The sequence below is a fragment of the Mirounga leonina genome, unplaced genomic scaffold (assembly GCF_011800145.1).
Source record: "Mirounga leonina isolate KUSES-001 unplaced genomic scaffold, KU_Mleo_1.0 Mir_174, whole genome shotgun sequence".
In the NCBI taxonomy this organism is placed as follows: domain Eukaryota; kingdom Metazoa; phylum Chordata; class Mammalia; order Carnivora; family Phocidae; genus Mirounga; species Mirounga leonina.
Window position 1 is genome coordinate 50,977,881 of NW_023270451.1, and position 19,797 is coordinate 50,997,677.

The window sequence follows — 19,797 nt, forward strand, 5'->3', positions numbered from 1 at the left end:
AAAGAAAGAAAGAAAGAAAGAAAGAAAGAAAGAAAGAAAGAAAGAAAAAGAAAGAGAGGAAGGAAGGAAGGGAAGGAAAGAAAGGAGGATGAATTGGTACTGCACTATTCAGTGACCAGGCAGTCAGGACTTGAACCCAGGCAGTCTAGCTCCAGAACACATTCTTCTGACCTACAGTTACGAGATCCAGACAGGGGTCAGAAGAGCCTAGCTGATTTCACCCTATCCGCCCCTCCCTGCTCCAGTCGATGCTCATATTACTAGCCCAGGGAAAATTGCAATTCAGGTCAAATGAATTCATGGTAGATACGAAGGGATGTTTCATGGATAAAAATAAGTCACAAAAGTATAATCTGGGGGATGTGCGGTAAGAAGTGTACATGTGTTTATAACCACAATTGCAATGATTTACCATTGCAATAAATCTGATAAGGTTTATGTTCCAAAAAACTGTCTGAGGCTGCTTTTTTCCATCATTCTTCTTCCTATTAGCTGCCTCCTTGACTTACTGCCTCACCATCAGTCCATACTCTAGGTGAGGGACAATTGTCCTAACTCATCCTCTACCGGGAATTGTTCTGTACCTAGGAATGTCAGCCCAAAGCTGGTCCACAGGTCATCTATTACAATTACATGTAATAGAGCTGCCACCTACCCACCCAGGCCTGAGCCTGGACTGTCTTGGGAGTGAGGCCAGGACTCAGTCTGGTTTGGGAAGCACTGACTCTGGAGTGGTGCTTCTTCAACTTTAATGTGCCCATGAATCACCTGGGGGTCTTGATAAGATGCAGATTCTAATTCAGTTGATCTAGGGAGGGGTCCAAGATTCTGCATTTCTGAAAGCTAATAGGTGATGCTGATGCGAGGGCCCAAGGACCACACCTGGAGAAGCAAGAACAATCTGTTATCGACAGAAAAGGTGCCTGAGCACTCCTCCTGGCCTCCAGAAATGCTAGCAGCCTTGAGAAAAGCTGATGTAAGAAAGGAGGTAGAAGAAAGAATGAGATGAGTCAGGATGTAGTTGAAGTAAAGCCATCCTGCCCATTTTCCTAACCCATGACAATTCCCAGAGCTATCGAATAGCATGAGGTTATAATTAATATTCTTTTTTTAAAAAAATTTTTTATTGTTATGGTAATCTCCATACATTACATCATTAGTTTTAGATATAGTGTTCCATGATTCATTGTTTGTGCGTAACACCCAGTGCTCCATGAAGAACATGCCCTCTTTAATACCCATCACCAGGCTAACCCATCCTCCCCGCCCCTCCCCTCTAGAACCCTCAGTTTGTTTTTCAGAGTCCATCGTCTCTCATGGTTCGTCTACCCCTCCGATTTCCCCCCCTTCATTCTTCCCCTCCTATAATCTTTTTTTTTTTTCTTAACATATATTGCATTATTTGTTTCATAGGTACAGATCTGAGATTCAACAGTCTTGCACAATTCACAGCGCTTACCAGAGCACACACCCTCCCCAGTGTCTATCACCCAGTCAGCTCATCCCTCCCACCCCACCCCCCACTCCAGCAACCCTCAGTTTGTTTCCTGAGATTAAGGATTCCTCATATCAGTGAGGTCATATGATACATATCTTTCTCTGATTGACTTATTTCACTCAGCAAAATACCCTCCAGTTCCATCACGTCGTTGCAAATGGCAAGATCTCATTCCTTTTGATGGTTGCATAATATTCCATTATATATATATACCACATCTTCTTTATCCATTCATCTGTCGATGCACATCTTGGCTCTTTTCACAGTTTGGCTATTGTGGACATTGCTGCTATAAACATCAGGGTGCAGGTACCCTTTCTGATCCCTACTTTTGTATCTTTGGGGTAAATACCCAGGAGTGCAATTGCTGGATCATATGGTAGCTCTATTTTCAACTTTTTGAGGAACCTCCATACTGTTTTCCAGAGTGGCTGCACCAGCTTGCATTCCCACCAACAGTGTAGGAGGGTTCCCCTTTCTCCACATCCCCGCCAGCATCTGTTGTTTCCTGACTTGTTAATTTTAGCCATTCTGACTGGTGTGAGGTGGTATCTCATTGAGGTTTTGATTTGGATTTCCCTGATGCAGAGCGACGTTGAGCACTTTTTCATGTGTCTGTTGGCCATTTGGATGTCTTCTTTGGAAAAATGTCTGTTCATGTCTTCTGCCCATTTCTTGATTGGATTCTTTGTTCTTTGGGTGTTGAGTTTGATAAGTTTTTTATAGATTTTGGATACTAGCCCTTTATCTGATATGTCATTTGCAAATATCTTCTCCCATTCTGTAGGTTGTCTTTTGGTTTTGTTGACTGTTTCTTTTGCTGTGCAAAAGCTTTTTATCTTGATGAAGTTCCAATAGTTCATTTTTGCCCTTGCTTCCCTTGCCTTCGGTGATGTTTCTAGGAAGAAGTTGCTACGGCTGAGGTCGAAGAGGTTGCTGCCTGTGTTCTCCTTTAGGATTTTGATGGACTCCTGTCTCACATTGAGGTCTTTCAACCATTTGGAGTCTATTTTTGTGTGTGGTGTAAGGAAATGGTCCAGTTTCATTCTTCTGCATGTGGCTATCCAGTTTTCCCAACACCATTTGTTGAACAGACTGTCTTTTTTCCATTGGACATTCTTTCCTGCTTTGTCGAAGATTAGTTGATCATAGAGTTGACAGTCCATTTCTGGGCTCTCTATTCTGTTCCACTGATCTATGTGTCTGTTTTTGTGCCAGTACCATACTGTCTTGATGATGACAGCTTTGTAATAGAGCTTGAAGTCCGGAATTGTGATGCCACCAGCTTTGCTTCTCTTTTTCAACATTCCTCTGGCTATGCGGGGTCTTTTCTGGTTCCATACAAATTTTAGAATTATTTGTTCCATTTCTTTGAAAAAAGTGGATGGTATTTTGATGGGGATTGCATTGAATGTGTAGATTGCTCTAGGTAGGTAGCATTGACATCTTCACAATATTTGTTCTTCCAATCCATGAGCATGGAACGTTTTTCCATTTCTTTGTGTCTTCCTCAATTTCTTTCATGAGTATTTTATAGTTTTCTGAGTACAGATCCTTTGCCTCTTTGGTTAGATTGATTCCTAGGTATCTTATGGTTTTGGGTGCCATTGTAAATGGGATCGACTCCTTAATTTCTCTTTCTTCTGTCTTGTTGTTGGTGTATAGGAATGCCACTGACTTCTGTGCATTGATTTTATATCCTGCCACTTTACTGAATTCCTGTATGAGTTCTAGCAGTTTTGGGGTGGAGTCTTTTGGGTTTTCCACATAAAGTATCATAGCATCTGCAAAGAGTGAGAGTTTGAATTCTTCTTTGCCAATTTGGATGCCTTTGATTTCTTTTTGTTGTCTGATTGCTATGGCTAGAACTTCCAATACATGTTGAATAGCAGTGGTGATAGTGGACATCCCTGCCGCATTCCTGACGTTAGGGGGAAAGCTCTCGGTTTTTCCCCATTGAGAATGATATTCGCTGTAGGTTTTTCATAGATGGCTTTTATGATATTGAGGTATGTACCCTCTATGCCTATACTCTGAAGAGTTTTGATCAAGAAAGGATGCTGTACTTTGGCAAAAGCTTTTTCTGCATCTATTGAGAGGATCATATGGTTCTTGTTCTTTCTTTTGTTAATGTATCACGTTGATTGATTTGCGGATGTTGAACCAACCTTGCAGCCCAGGGATAAATCCCACTTGGTCGTGGTGAATAATCCTTTTAATGTACTGTTGGATCCTATTGGCTAGTATTTTGGTGAGAATTTTTGCATCCATGTTCATCAGGGATATTGGTCTGTAATTCTCCTTTTTGATGGGGTCTTTGTCTGGTTTGGGGACCAAGGTAATGGTGGCCTCATAAAATGAGTTTGGAAGTTTTCCTTCCATTTCTATTTTTTGGAACAGTTTCAGAAGAATAGGTATTAATTCTTCTTGAAATGTTTGGTGGAATTCCCCTGGGAAGCCATCTGACCCTGGGCTTTTGTTTGTTGGGAGATTTTTGATGACTGCTTCAATTTCCTTAGTGGTTATAGGTCTGTTCAGGTTTTCTATTTCTTCCTGGTTCAGTTTTGGTAGTTGATACATCTCTAGGAATGCATCCATTTCTTCCAGGTTATCTAATTTGTTGGCATAGAGTTGCTCATAATATGTTCTTATAATTGTATTTCTTTGGTGTTGGTTGTGATCTCTCCTCTTTGATTCATGATTTTGTTGATTTGGGTCATTTCTCTTCTCTTTTTGATAAGTCTGGCCAGGGGTTTATCAATCTTGTTAATTCTTTCAAAGAACCAGCTCCTAGTTTCATTGATCTGTTCTACTGTTCTTTTAGTTTCTATTTCATTGATTTCTGCTCTGATCTTTATTATTTCTCTTCTCCTGCTGGGTTTAGGCTTTCTTTGCTGTTCTTTCTCCAGCTCCTTTAGGTGTAGGATTAGGTTGTGTACTTGAGACCTTTCTTGTTTCTTGAGAAAGGCTTGTATTGCTATATACTTTCCTCTTAGGACTGCCTTTGCTGCATCCCAAAGATTTTGAATAGTTGTGTTTTCATTTTCATTGGTTTCCATGAATTTTTTAAATTCTTCTTTAATTTCCTGGTTGACCCATTCGTTCTTTAGTAGGATGCTGTTTAGCCTCCACGTATTTGAGTTCTTTCCGACTTTCCTCTTGTGATTGAGTTCTAGTTTCATAGCATTGTGGTCTGAAAATAGTCAGGGAATGATTCCAATCTTTTGGTACTGGTTGAGACCTGATTTATGACCTAGGATGTGATCGATTCTGGAGAATGTCCCATGGGCACTAGAGAAGAATGTGTATTCCGTTGCTTTGGGATGGAATGTTCTGAATATGTCTGTGAAGTCCATTTGGTCCAGTGTGTCATTTAAAGTCCTTATTTCCTTGTTGATCTTTTGCTTAGATGATCTGTCCATTTCAGTGAGGGGGGTATTAAAGCCCCCCACTATTATTGTATTGTTGTCGATGTGTTTCTTTGCTTTTGTTATTAATTGCCTTATAGAATTGGCTGCTCCCATGTTAGGGGCATAGATATTTACAATTGTTAGATCTTCTTGTTGGATAGACCCTTTAAGTAGGATATAGTGTCCTTCCTCATCTCTTATTACAGTCTTTGGTTTAAAATCTAATTTGTCTGATAGAAGGATTGCCACCCCAGCTTTCTTTTGGTGTCCATTAGCATGGTAAATGGTTTTCCACCCCCTCACTTTCAATCTGGGGGTGTCTTTGGGTCTAAAATGAGTCTCTTGCAGACAGCATATCGATGGGTCTTGTTTTTTTATCCAATCTGATAGCTTGTGTCTTTTGATTGGGGCATTGAGCCCATTTACATTCAGGGTAACTATTGAAAGATAGGAATTTAGTGCCATTGTATTGCCTGTAAGGTGACTGTTACTGTCTATTGTCTGCATTCCTTTCTGGTCTATGTTGCTTTAGGGTCTCTCTTTGCTTAGAGGACCCCTTTCAAGATTTCTTGTAGGGCTGGTTTCGTGTTTGAAAATTCCTTTAGTTTTTGTTTGTCCTGGAAGCTTTTTATCTCTCCTTCTATTTTCAATGACAGCTTAGCTGGATAGAGTATTCTTGGCTGCATATTTTTCTCATTTAGTGCTCTGAATATATCCTGCCAGTCCTTTCTGGCCTGCCAGGTCTCTGTGGATAGGTCTGTTGCCAATCTAATGTTTCTACCCTTGTAGGTTACATATCTCTTCTCCCGAGCTGTTTTCAGGATTTTCTCTTTATCTCTGAGACTCGTAAGTTTTACTATTAGATGTCGGGGAGTTGACCTATTTTTATTGATTTTGAGAGGGGTTCTCTGTGCTTCCTGGATTTTCATGCCTGTTTCCTTCCCCAAATTAGGGAAGTTCTCTGCTATAATTTGCTCCATTATACCTTCTGCCCCTCTCTCTCTTTCTTCTTCTTCTGGGATCCCAATTATTCTAATGTTGTTTCGTCTTATGGTATCGCTTATCTCTCGAATTCTGCCCTCATGATCCAGTAGTTGTTTATCTCTCTTTTTCTCAGCTTCTTTATTTTCCATCATTTGGTCTTCTATATCACTGATTCTCTCTTCTGCCTCATTTATCCTAGCAGTTAGTGCCCCCATAGTTGATTGCACCTCTTTAACAGCCTTTTTGATTTAGACTTGGGTTAGATTTTAGTTCTTTTACTTCTCCAGAAAGGGTTTCTCTAATAACTTCCATGCTTTTTTCAAGCCCAGCTAGTATCTTTAAAGTGATGATTCTGAACTCTAGATCCGACATCGTACTAATGTCCGTATTGAGTAGGTCCCTGGCAGTCGGTACTATCTCTTGTTCTTTTTGTTGAGGTGATTTTTTCCATCTTGTCATTTTGTCCAGAGGAGACTAGATTAATGAGAGAACAAAATGCTAACAGGGTAACAACGTCCCCAGAAAATATACTCTAAACAAATCAGAAAAGATTTGAAGCCAGGGGAAAAGAAAGGGAAAGAAAGAAAAAAGAAAAAAAAAGATAAAGATAAAAACAAACAAAAACAGAACAAAACAAAAAAACCCAGAATATGATCAAATATGATCAGGCTGGTATATAGATCAGTGCCACACACTAGATTTGGGGTCTATTTTGGTCTATTAGAAGAAAGTGTCTCCCAAACTTTTAAAGAAAGAAAAACTTATATATGTACAAAAATAAGAGTTGATATGATGATGGGATGGAATATGACTGTAAAGATGGAAATTATAAAAAATTTTATAAAAGGAATTGATAAGAAGCTGTTTGAAAAAAGAAAGAAGAGGATTTAAAAAAAAAAGAAAGAAAAAGGAGAGAATGTGATCAGGCAGGGGAGTAGAAAAAACCATACACTAGAGATTTAGGGTATATTTGATCTGTTAGAAGAAACTATCTCAAAATTTTAAAGAGAGAACAACTTATATATATATATGCCAAAAATACGGGTAACTACTATGAAGGGATAGAATATGACTCTAAAAATGAAAAATAAAAATGTTTTTTTTAAAAAAGGGATTGATAAGATGTTGGTTGAAAAAGGGAAAAAGAAAAATTCAAAAAAAAAAAAAAGACAGTTAAAAAAAAATTAACTTTGAAAGACTACAGAATCATGGTAAAAAAGCCGTGGATTCTATGTGCAGTATTCCCCTAGTGCTGGAGTTCTGCCGTTCTCATTGATCAGTAAACTTGGTCTTCGCTGGCTGTTCTGGCTGATCTTCTGGGGTAGGGGCATGTTGCCGTGGTTCCTAAATGTCTTTGCCGGAGATGGAATTGCCCCGCCCTTGCCCGGTCCGGGCTAAGTAATCTGCTCGGGTTTGCTCTCCAGAGCTTTTGTTCCCTGCAAGCTCTCCGTCCAGCTTTGGAGGCGGAGAGTGAAAATGGCAGCCTCCCAATCTCTGCCCTGGAGGAGCTGAGAACTCGGGGCCCCACTCCTCAGTGTGTCCCCAGAGAAAAGCAGTCAGTCACTCCCGTCTCCCCGGTCTCCGACCGCACTCTGTGCTCACCCGGCCTGTGACCGAGCATTTCTATCTCTGGCACCTGACCCCATGTGGAGTCTCCAAACCCAGCAGATCCCTGCGGTGCGCTCTGGCGCCACTCCTCCCGGGGGAGGAAGGGGAGTCTCCCCGGATCTGCTGCTTGTTGGGTCCCTGCTGGAGGAGCAGGGGCCCGACTGTGCCGCGGATCACGGTTTATGGCAACCCTGAGCTGAGAGCCCGCTCCTGGGCTCTGTCTCTGCAGCCAGCTTCCTCGCTCCGATACCTGGGAGCTCTGCCGCACTCAGGCAGCCCCGGTCTTTCTGTGACCCCGAGAGTCCTGAGACCACACTGTCCCGGAGGGTTCCACCCCCTGCTTAGCCACCGGAGTGACGTCCCTCAGTGGAGCCGACTTCTAAAAGTTCCGATTTTGTGCTCCGCGGCTCTATCACTTGCCAGAAGCGGCCTACGGAGGCCCCTCCCCCGCCGTCTATCCTCCCGAATATCGCCTTGGATTCACTTCTCCGCACGTCCTACCTTCCAGAAAGTGGTTGCTTTTCTGTTCAGAGAGTTGCTGCTATTCTTTTCTTCAATCTCCTGTTGAGTTTGTAGGTGTTCAAAAGGGTTTGATCCCTATCCAGCTGAATTCCTGAGACCAGACAAAATCCAGGGCTCCTACTCCTCTGCCAGCTTGCTCCGCCCTATAATTAATATTCTTGATAAGACAACTTCCTTTTGAAAATCAGGTCATTATCTTGTGGATTAGGCCCTGAATAAATTTGTAGGGTGTGAAATATGTGGTACAAATATTTCCATCAAGAATTGTTAAAAACAAACAAACAAAAGGAGTTGCAGGTAGTGAACATCTGTTAGGGAGAAAAAAAAAATACTTCTGCAGATTTCCCAAAGGATTAGATAAATAAAGCATTACCTAAACTTATAAAGTCATTTCCCAAACTCCTGTGGTGCCACGGGTTCTGCTGTGGTGAGATACAACTCTAAGGAAACAACAGATGTTCCCCTTTTCCTCACTTTGCTCGTTGTCCCCAGCTCTCCACCCACTGAGTCATCCACTGCTCAGTCGAGTTTCTGAAGAGAGCCAACTCCCTTGAAAACCTCTGGTAATAGAGGTAGAGCCAAGATTTTTGAGAGAGAGAAAGTTCCTTGAATTTTTAGAGAATAGGGAAGGATTCGGGATGATGGTAGATCTTGTTTTTGTCGTGTGGGGGATTTGAGATCAAGCTTGATTCGCCAGGAAGAGGAGGATGCTCAAGGCAGACACCAGGGGGACTCCCTCTTGAGTTTGGGGGCACCTCAGAGCGTCTTCCTTCGGCGTGAAGTCTGAAGAGGCGGCAGGGCCATAGATGAACATGGGAGAGGTGCATAGACATGAGATGGTGTGAGAGAAAAACCTTTGCATCCCTTTCCCTGGATCTCTTGCCATTCTAGGGTGGTACAGGAAGTTAGCAACAAGTTGCCTCTGCCCCTCAGAGGGGCTCACAGGTGGTAGAGCTGCCATGCAGTTAGAACAAAAATAATCAGTACTGTGGGTGGCTCCTGAGAGCAGAGAGCAGAGGAGGAATTCAAATATTTCATCAGTGGGGACAGTGGAGACAGATGTCTGTGAACAAAGATCTAGCAGGACAAGTAACACTGTCAGAGATGTCCGCATGCAGCAGGCTGTCTGGAGGACGAGGAGGTGGGGCCCTCACAGTACAGTGTAAGCGCCCGTGTCCCAGGAACTGACTCACCTCCAAGGAAAGGGGGAGAAACAAGGGCCAGGTGGTGAGTGGGGTACAATATTATATTGGCCATTTACTCAAAGGAGAGCCTGAGGAAAAAACCAGCAGGGAAAGATTTACCTTGGCGTGGAAAGTTATAGATTTTTCTCAACCAGGGAAAATTGGGGTTTGAGAACAAAATAAAATGCAATTATGGCAAAACAAAGTTTCATTTTTATATACCCAATTTGGGACTCTAAATTTTGTACCTGGGAGAAAGTAAGTGCTAACTAAATGCTCATTTGGATCCAACAGATTTTAACTGAACTCCTACTATGTGCCAGCCATAGTTCTTGGTGTTGGAGAGACAGAAGTGAACAAAATAAGTTCCTGCCCTCTTGGGGGCTGGGGTGAGACAGAAAGGAAACGGATCTGTATGCCACGTGTCGAATTCTATGAAGAAAAGTCAAATACAGCCACTAAGAGATGTGTGTGTATTTGTGTGTGGTGTATACATGTGTATTTGTGAATGGTGCACGAATGTGTATGTTTGTATTTGTGTGTGGTGTATGCATGTGTACATTGTTAGATGTGTGTACGCTGCATGTTCTCTTGCAGAATTTTATATCAGTTGGTCTGGGAAGACCTCACACAGATAAAGCACTGTTTGAACAGAGACCTAACTGCAGGGAAAGACAAACCAAAGCACTCTGGGGAAAGAGGATTCAGGTAGAAAAAACAACAAACATCAAGTCTCTGAGGTCTGAGCAGACTTGAATGAATGAATGAATGGCTCTATTTTCCCTTCAAAATATCATCCTCTCTCCCCCAAATTTATTGTTTGGTTTTGCCTATTTTTGAACTTTGTATGTTTTCTTCTGTGACTTACTTTTTTCCCTCGTGTAATATTAAGGTTTTGAGATTCATTCATGTTGACATGTTGCTGAAATTCATTGATTTCCCCTGCTGCAACCTATTCGATTGAATGAGCACACCATCATTTATCCATTCTATTGCTGATGGACTTTTGGGTGGTTTCCTGTTTGTTTCACTATAAACATTCTTGCATATGTTTCACACCAAAGTTTCTCTTTATGGCCATGCTTTCTGACCCATCACAGCACACAGAGAAAACATTGTTGCTCAGCAAACTCGGAGAAGTTAGAGGGAATTTGGGGATACCTCCATGATTATTGGTGAAAAAAATAAATTTTTTATATTACATAATTATATTAAGAAAATGAATTTGTATAAAACTCCCACATAGAATCTAAAAAATCAGGTTTTATGCATGCAGTTTCTGGCCAAGATTTTAAATGATGATCTTTAAAAATTCTTGACAAAAACCATTATTCTCAAGGTTGGGAATAAAAATTTCAAAACCACGTAACAGTAATTCAAAAATGATATTTAAAGAATCAAAGCAGCTCTTCCTTTTCTTCCATTGACAAACGTTAGGTTGAAAATGCCTTGATAATGCAACTGGATTTCAAATTCAGTCAAAAGTGTTTATATCAACGATTATGAAATAATGAGGAGGCTCTTATTTGCTGAGGAGGCATGGTTACAACTATATGGAAGTCATAGGAACATTCTGCTACAAACTGCTGGAAGCACCCAGTTTAGAGACCGGTGGCTAAAGCTCACCTCGCGGGAGTCCTGCCAGACCTCCCTGGCCCTGGGCCCCGCAGCACAGAAAGGGCACTCCGCAGTTTGTACGCTTTGAGCAGAGCTGCCCCACCTAGCGTGTGGGAAGGTCATGGCTGTGCCTTGGGCTGGTAGTGCTCTTGGAGGACTTGTTTTTTATGTGGCTGGCACACGAGGGCAGAGAGAACCCCTTCCCTGCATGCAGTGCCCGTGGAAAAGAAGCTTGCCTGGGATTTCACGGGCTATCCTCTCAGCCAGCCAGGTGTCCCATCAAATCCAGGCCTCCTCCACTTCAGCATCCTCTGAGGAGCAGCCAAAGGCCACAGGCAGGGGGTACCCCTGGCTGGAAAGCTTGGCTGCACATGAGAATCATCTTGATGTTTTGAAAAATACCGATGCCTGAGTTTTGACCTTCAAAACAGTCTTGGGCAAAAGTACTTTTCTCTGGCCATTTTTACAGGTGGAGGAATAGGCTCAGAGAGGACAAGTCACTTGTCCAAGGTCACAGAGCCACGGTTCAAATGTAGGCTGGCTCCAGAGCCTGGGCCTTAACTGTGCTGTCTCTCTAAATGACCACACATTCTGAACCTTTACGGTTCCTCACTACTAATTATTAATCACTAATGGCTCTACTGTATTAATAAACTCCGCAGAAGTTTAAATACACAGAAAACACAGGAATCATAAGATACCTGGATGATTCCCAAATGATGCCCTTTTAAAAAACACTGTATTTAAAGTGTTCAGAAAAATCAAGAAATCCACAGAGGCCTTCCATTCTTCTAGTCTCCTAATGAGCATAAACAGCCTGTCACTCACGTTGGCAGGTCACAGAGTCTACAATTGTGCTTCAGCTGGCCAAGTTCACCTTGAGAGTTAGTGCTGCAAGCTCTCGGTTATTTTCCAAACCAGAAAAAAATATAATTTCTCTGTTAAAAAAAAAACAACAACACACAACTTAGAAGAGACCTTGTCCTGTTTCCACTGATTGGGCCACAGAGGCTTGGGGTCCTGGACCAGATGCCAGAGGGGAGGCAGCACTTTGGTTCAGAGGCATCCACTGGGCTTAAATCAGGTCTCTGCTGCTGGAGGGGTCACTGGGAAGCCCACTGAAGTCAGAGCGTGAGAAACATCTGCTCCTTCCTCTTTTCTGAAAGCTGTCACGACAGTAAACCGATCTGAGACAAGAGGGCTTTGTGAGACCTGGTTTCTCCTGCAAACAAGTTGGCAACTTTAATGACCTTTTGGTTGAGTACAGAAAAAACTGTCGAATGGCTCTAAAATTACTGTGTGTTCTGACCTCTTCATCAGCCCTCTTCTGAGCACTGTTTCCAGAAGAAAATAGGTAGGATGATACCCATGCCTGTGAGGCATTTTTATTTTGTTAAGAACTCATTTGCCCGCACTGCACCTTGCAAAGGCAAGGCACTGTCTTCCTGACTTCAACCCTCCCTCCCGCCTCCAACTTTTACATCAGCTCTCTAGGAAACCTGGTTTACAGATGTTGGAACCCCAGGTCATTTTCATTTACTGACAACAGTTGCTGCCAGTGCTGAGGGGACAGGCAAGAGCTGAGTATTGAATGCCTTTCTTTCTCCACTCCCACCCTTGCAAGATGGGAAACAACCAAACATAAACACGCCCATCCAGATGTTAAGGATGAAACCAAAAGGTACAATTCCAAAACTTTCTGGAAATCACCCTTGTTGAAGATGGGGTGAAAATAATAAGCCTTTGCTCCACAAACAGAACATGTTTTTACACTGAAATTCCTAAAAACTGGAAAAGATGTATTCTTCCTTTTGTTTATTTTCCAGGAGGCTGACAATTAATTTCTTCCTTTATGTAGAGAGAAAAGAATTTTGGAAAAAAGAAATGGGGCTTGGCTATGGAATTAGCAACAGAGAGCAGTTGGGTAGGGGGAGAGGATTCTAGTTCTTCACCAATAAGGGAAAGTGTGTGGCCCTGTGTCTCATTCTGGGTTTCCTTAGGTAGATGAATCTAATGTAATTTTGTTCCTTTAAAAAAAATTTTTTTTATTATGTTAATCACCATACATTACATCATTAGTTTTTGATGTAGTGTTCCATGATTCATCGTTTGCGTATAACACCCAGTGCTCCATGCAGTACGTGCCCTCTTTAATAACCATCCCCAGGCTAACCCATCCCCCCACCCTAATTTTGTTCCTTTTTTATTAAGGCAATTAATTAGAGGCTAAATTATTTGATTTTCATATTTTTCAGATTATTTTACTTTGAAAATTCATAGGTCTCTTGTGAAACAAATCATGTGTTTTGGTTCAGAAAATATGGACACTGTGTCTACCCAGGGCCTTTCTATTCAGGAGCCGAAGGGTGGGCCTGTCCAGGACCTGCCAGGCAATTAAAGTCAGGGTCAACACAATGTCCTAAAAAGAAAGCCGTTCTTCCCCACCAGGGCTGGGTGAAGGTGTAGATGAAAGCAAGGATAGGGTGGGGCAGGTGAGGCCATTCATAATGAGACAATTGGCAAAACCAGTGAGAGCAGCCCAAGGGGTTTTCCCATGGCACACAAGACCTCAGCTCCACCTGAGGAACTTGGGAGGACCATGGATTCAGCAGGGAAAAGAGTGGGCTCATGATCTGAGATCCCCTTCACACGACCCACGCTGCTTTTCTCTGTAATAAAATAGTTGTGCATCTTGTGTATTGCCTTTGGCTTTTCATCCCTTTAACAAAAACGTACAAAACCATTCACTCCAGAGAAACGGAAACCGAGAGAAATTAAACAAATCATTCCAGGAAGCATAACTTGTTGGTGGCAGGGCCAGGACTGAAAGCCAAGTCTCAGGACTCCTGACCTGTGGCCTCCCACATAGCACAGCACTGCTGAGTACTTAACTGCCTCATGCCGTCTTAGTCTCATTCTGCTTTAGGAGCTTAACATTTATAGCAAGGCCTATTTTGGTGGCTGGAGGCAGGAGAGGACAAAAAAAAAAAAATCATATAATAAAGGTAGTTTTTCTTTTGTTAGTAGACTTCAGAGCCAGGCAGAGAGGATGAAGGAATAAATAAAGACCAAGGGCCAGAGACATGGCTAAAACCCATTTATCCCTAATCGACATAAGGCTGGCCTCTGTAACTAGACATGTAGCCTCCCTCTGCCTTTCTTCCTCTGGGTAGTTTTGCTCTGTGATTCTTTTTACTGAAGTAAAAGTGCTTATTACACAGTCCAATGGCATTTAATGCAAATTTGAACTATGTGAATTTGAGAAGAGGGTGACCTGAAAATATTAACGTACTCTCAATTGGTTACCTAAATTGAAAAAAAAAAATACATTCCTCAAATTTATAAAAAAAAAAAAAATCACACAATTTCAAAGCAGGGGGCCAAATGAACTATATGCCATGTTCACATGTGACAGTGTCACTTTGGCTGCTTGATGGAAACACCCTGCCTCCTTTGTCAGTGGGCTGCGGGTGACCCTCGTGTTCGCATGCACCAGAAATTCTGCAAAAGATTTTGGTCACTTTTGTGCTGTTATTTTAATATTCATTGCTACTTAAGCATTTAAAACTTCTCGAGTCACAGAACAATATCATCCAAGATGTCATTAAATCATATGGCTCGTGTGAGTGCTGAAAATCGGGTCTTGAAATCAGTGACTTTGCAGTGCAAGTTACATAAAATGCCATTACAGAAGCCAGACAACCACTGAGACAGGCCAAGCAGTAAATTTAGTGAACTCTCAAAGGGAAATGTTAGAGAAAACACTGAGAGAAGAAAAAAGAAATACTGAAGGGCAAACACGTTACATGTTTGTGAATAGATACATTTTGAGATAATAGTCCTTCTACTGTGCCCTCTACTATTGTTTTTCCTTTAGAAAAATTAATTATGAGAGCTTTAAGTTACATGAGGTCTTCTGGAACGCATCCTTGACATAAACAAGGATATGCTGTCCCTAAGTGTTATGGGTTGAATTGTGTCCCCACAAAATATGGTGGGGTCCTAACCCCCAGACCATGTGAATGTGATCTTATTTGGAAATAGGGTCTTTGCAGATGATCAAAATAAGATGAGGTCATTAGGGTGGTCCCTAACCCAGTATGACTAGTGTCTTTAAAAAATGGGGGCATTTGGAAGCACAGACAGGTGTGTACAGAAGGAAGATGACATGAAGACACAGCGAGAGTGCCATCCACAAGCTGGGGATTGCCTGAGACCACCAGAAATTAGAAGAGGCATGGAAAGGATTCTGTCCCTCACAGCCCCCAGAAGTCAGCAAGCATGCTGAAACCTTGATTTCTGACTTCCAGCCTCCAGCACAGTGAGACAATAAATTTCCATTGTTTAAGCCACTCAACTTGTGATACTTTGTTAGGTCAGCCCTAGCAAACTAATACACTGATTGACTGATTGACCTTTGTTGACATAACTCATTTTTGAGGAGGTACAAATGTTCCCAATGTCTTGGCCAACAGAGGACCGTGAAGAATGCCTCTTGGGGGAGGGAATGCCTGTTCCTGTTAGGTTGCCAATCCCAAGGGTACTGCCTTTGCTTTCTCATCTGTCATTTCTGGGGCCGTGTGACAAGTTCATCAGACGCACTTCTACGAGAATGGATGACTTTCTGGTGGAAAGTCAGTTTTTGACTGGGGTGATGAGATCGCCGGAAGAACTTGGGGCACCGCCTGGATGGCCAGGCACACTTCCCAGGGTCTTGTTCCCATTTAGAAAAGAGCTGGTGGGAATAGTCAGGAAGGCTGAAGTTGGCCTAAGGAGGTCAGGCAATATTAACAACTTGCATTTTTATCAAGAGCCAGGTGTGGAGAGTTATAGAAGAGCATGGCTGAATGGAGAGGTGAGGGCAGAGGTGGGTGGGTTGAGGGGAGGAGTCAGAGCTGAGATGGGGAGGGGATACAGTGAGGGGTACCACGGTTTAAAGTGTTGCACAGAGCCAGCACCCCAAGGAGGATGAGGCTGGGGCTTTCAGTGGACACACGTTAGGCTGGCGGGGACAGGAGCAGAAGCCCTTCCCTCTGTGCTTGGCCAAAGGACACCAGTGGTGGCATCAGTTAGAAGGGAGGGATCGAGGCTATCTGCAATGGGTGATTCTGGAATTACATGTCTCATAGTTCACAAAACAAAATGGTTTCTTGGGGTGATGTCTATTTCATATGCCGGTTGGTGGTTTTAGACACAAAGTCCAGTGCCAGCTGGGCTGCTGTGATTTCTGAGGTAAAAGCATCTAACAAGGACTCTGTGAACAGAATATGAAACAGATAATCAAAGAGGCTGAGATTCAAATGCATCTCTTAGTCTTTGAATGGCTCAGACCTCTTTTGATCCAGCAGGCACCAAGTTTTTGCTTACATTTCTTTTCCTGTTTTCATCCCTCCCTCAGTCACTATATGAGCACACATGGAAGCAAGCAGAAATGGTGGAGGGGGATGTAAGGGATTATGTATCTTTAGGGGAGGGCGGTAATTACAGCGATCACAATAATAGCAGTGGGGAGTCAAGGTAGCTAATATTTCCTGAGGACGTTAGAAGTGCCAAGTCCTGGACCTGATACGTTGATTCTCATTTTTTAAAAGACTTTATTTTTTGAGAGAGAGAGTGTGCACATGAGAGGGAGGAGGGTCAGAGGGAGAAGCAGACCCCCCCGCCCCCACTCAGATACTGGAACTCCAGGATCATGACCGGAGCCAAAGGCAGATGCTCCTCTGAATGAGCCACCCAGGTGCCCCTGTTGATTCTCATTGTAATCATGTAAGGAAGCTGTTGTTACTCCTTTCTCATAGATGAGAAGCTGGTGTCTCCCAGATTTTAAGGAAATGCTCCACGTCACCCAGATGGTAAATAGTAGACTACAGTGCTGTATGATATCACATAGTGACATATAGTAACCAGAATCTGCCTGGGCTTTCCTTACCACAACTCTCACAAAGTAAGAGATGCGAACCAGATGAGCCCCTTGCTGTGAGATCGGTGGGGGGGAGGGGGCAGAGCTCATAGGACAGTCTGTCCTAGAGAAGTCTCAGTATAAACAAGGGGCTGGACATGAAACGAGAAGTGGAAGTTAGACTGTGCAAGTTCCTGGGTTGGAGGAGGGGGTTGCTAGATGGTGAAATCCAGATTTTCTCAGCATGTTCAAGCAATACACAGCATTGAAAAAGGTAGGGCAAGGACAGTAGCATCAAAAGAAAATCATGGTTTGGTCCACTTGTTCCTACTGTGAATTGCTGTTCCTAGAGATTGCAGTTCTGAGGCCATAAAGATGAAATTTCAAACACGACCCCTTTGCCCATTATTTACTGCAAATTGGAGAGGAAAATTTCCTTATCAAACACTGTAAAAGGAAGCTTGCTTGCTTTTGAGTTCCTCTTTTGCTTCATCCTCACTTGCCAAATGCTGGCAGAGTCTTGACAGTAATTTCGCATGTAGTTGTAAGCTGTCACTTGGGTAATAAAGGGGAGGGTGTCTAGCTTGAGAGTATGTTTTCCAACATGGCCAGGAGCGTTCTGTACAAAGAGAATTATGATTAATGATTAAGCTGGTAGCTGAGTTTGACTATAAAACTTGGCCAAGGTCAAGGCTGGCATGAGGGGTGGCCTGGGTGAGGCCATTTGAGGCCCAAGGTGGGGCAGATGAGTGGAAAGCCCCAGAAGAACCCAAGCAGGAACACCTTACATGGGGGCTGCAGAAGAGATATTGTGTAAAGGAGGGCATGGGAGGCAGGAAGGAATGGTGAGGCTCTGGGCTGATGTCCTCTCCACAAAGCCACTGCCCTGCCTCTTCCTCTGGCCAGCCTAAGCCACTCTATGGCCACTATCACTCCTGTAGGCTGCTATATTAATTTCCTGTGGTTGCTGTAAAAGTGACCTCAAACTCGGTGCCTTACAACAGAAATTAATTCTTTCATAGTTCTGGAGGCCAGGGGAGAATCCTTGCCTTTTCCAGCTGCTGGTGGCTGTCAGCACACCTTGGTCTCCTTGACTGTGTCACTGCAATCTCCGCTCCTCCTCCTCTTCATGTGTCCTCTCTTCTGTCTCTTATAAGGACACTTGTCATTGGATTTAGGGCCCACCTCAGTAATCCAGGATGATCGCATCTCAAAGTCTTTAACTTAGTGGCACCTGGGTGGCTCAGTCGTTAAGCGTCTGCTTTTGGCTCAGGTCATGATCCCAGGGTCCTGGGATCGAGCCCCGCATCGGGCTCCCTGCTCTGTGGGAAGCATGCTTCTCCCTCTCCCACTCCCCCTGCTTGTGTTCCCTCTCTCGCTGTGTCTCTTTCTCTCTCAAATAAATAAATAAAATCTTAAAAAAAAAAAAGATCTTTAACTTAATTACTTCTGCAAAGACCCTTTTTCAAAATCACAGTTTCTGGGCATTAGGAAGTGGAAAAATCTTTTTGGGGGACCACCATTCAACCCATTATAGGTGCCAAGAGTCAGGGAACCACGAGGACCTATATCTTTGTTGTTTAAAAAAATGTTTTTTGGTCTCGATGGGGACAGTCATTGAAGTAAATTTGACAGGGACAGTCATTGAAGAAAGGACATCATTCCAGGCTGAGAGCTGAGATAGAACACAAGATCTGACAGAACAAATTGTGTGATCAACTGTATTCCCTTCATCCTCAGACTGGAGCTCACTGGATCCCTAAGGTCCTTCTTGAGTCCTTCTACTAATCTGAACTTTGCAAACTTCACCGGTTGTGTTATTACATTTTGATTCCATTTTGAGTGACTATTGGGGTTACCATACTAGGTGCTTGGCAATATCTAAGATGGAACATCTCATTTAACCCTCACGACAATACCAGGTACTGTCATATCCACTCCACAAATTAGGGAGCTAATGCAGAAGGTTACATAATTTGCCCCCAGTCCTAATCCTAGGGCATAGTGGGGTTTTATCTCCAAGGCTGTGACTCTCCAGTGTGTTCTAGGTAATGCCCTCTGGTTTGAAACTCCTCTGAGCGCAGAAAGAATGGCTTTGTTTTCATTTGTTTGTTAGTTTCCCTTTCACTGGGGAAGACTGTGTCATTAATGAATCCCTTTCTCTGTTCCCTGCTGCCTTTGTCCCTTTAGTATCCACAGTCTTAACTCATTCCATTTTGGTTTGGATTTAACCAATTGAAACCTAATCCCTGATACTGTCCACTGAGAGAGCATCAAATGTTAATCCTCCAGGGAAAGTATTTTAAAAAGGAGACTCTGGAAGGGCAAAAAGGCCTTTGAGACTCAGATGATTCTCTAATGACAGAAATTGAAGCAGGTTGACGGGGAAGATGGTTTTGAGAGGAGAGGCTGCCTCAGAGCTTCAGAACAGGTAGAGAAAATGTATGGTTCACGGACCTGCAGCATCATCACTACCGGGAACTTGGCAGAAAGGCAGAATGTGGGGTGTGCATGTTCATAAGGTCCCCAGGCGACTTGGGGGTATATTACAGTGTGGGAAGCGCTGGTCTAACCCATACTCTGACTTCTTGGTCTGAACTCAGGCTGGAACGGAAAGGTGAATTCAAACTACCTTGTGCAGGTGTTCAGGTGAGAGGGAAGTTTATACAGGCAAGAGAAGCCCAAGATCCGATCTGTGCCTCCCAGACAGAGCTAGCAATTTGCTGGGGAACACAGCTGACTGACTCAAACCCGAATTCATGGGCCAACCTCAACGTGTGGTGGCTGAGTTAGCAAAAATCTACCAAGTCAGATCCAATTCAAAATGTTTTAGTTTTAGATAAGCGATATCTAGTTCCCCCCCCCATGAGGGCAAATGTAAAATAGCCTAAAATTTGTATTAGCAGTTAGAGAGTTGGCCAGATCCCCTTTCCTCTGGGAACCAGCGCATTCATTTTTCTCACAGCTCGGCTCATGAATTATTTCCCCTGGAACTGAAATTGGAAGAGCTTCCCTGAGCAAAAAAGCAATTTCATTCCCCTCTGATTTTTTTCTAAGTGCAGGTTAGCTTGAAGC

At 43.1% G+C, this 19,797-nt stretch overlaps 1 long non-coding RNA gene across 1 annotated transcript in view; it reads right to left on the bottom strand.

The window, feature by feature from the left end:
- Positions 1-19,797, bottom strand: part of LOC118020975 — a 51,602-nt gene that overhangs the window by 19,086 nt on the left and 12,719 nt on the right. The gene's annotated exons all lie outside the window — the stretch shown is intronic.